The following is a 774-nucleotide window of genomic DNA, read 5'->3' on the forward strand; positions in this document are numbered from 1 at the left end:
ACAGTCCGTCGTCCGAGCACGTATACGTCCGAGCCTCCGAGGACGGCGCCTCGCAAGAGCGCCCGCGTTTTCGCCCGCATCGGGACATTTCGGCGCAAGCTCCCTTCCGAAAAAAGCCACGGCAGCCTCCGAGATGCGCATCAGCATCCCAGTATGGAAGAGTACGTTCGCCCTCCGCGTCGCGAGCCCGTGCCTGCGGTTCTGCGTTTTGGCTGCTCCCCGTCGCCTCGCCGCGCCGTGTGTGCGTTGGCAATGGAGCGCAAATATATGTGCTCTATTCCGATGCCTACTTGGCGTTTCCCGCTGTCGTATAAGTAGCCCATCCTTCGCTGCCCCCGCCAATCCTCCGAATTAGACGACCCCGCTTTTCCGCTGGCGCATTTACCCGGGCCCACGTTTGCTGTGTTGAGCGTGTGTTTGCATGACCTACAGACCTCATGTTCCTCGTGGAGCTTGACATCTGTGGGTCCTACAGACGATTGCCCTGTGGGCATATATGGGAGCTTTTGATATGCTGAGATGCATGTGACACACGCGCTGTGAACAGCCCAGGTTAGCTCCCTGTCGCTTCAATAATACCCTCTTTATGTTTATTGATAGTAATTTTGTTATATGCAGGAGGTATCAACGATGGGCAGCGTTGTTGTCGTGGAAAGCTTTCGTGGCTTACGACTCCCCAAATCCCCTATTCCAACGGCCGCCACTATCCAAGCAACCTCGGAGGACTTTGCGGAGAGAGGTACGTGTTCATCCACGCCTTGCGGCCCTTTCCAT

Source organism: Phanerochaete carnosa (assembly GCF_000300595.1).
Source record: "Phanerochaete carnosa HHB-10118-sp unplaced genomic scaffold PHACAscaffold_7, whole genome shotgun sequence".
Lineage (NCBI taxonomy): Eukaryota > Fungi > Basidiomycota > Agaricomycetes > Polyporales > Phanerochaetaceae > Phanerochaete > Phanerochaete carnosa.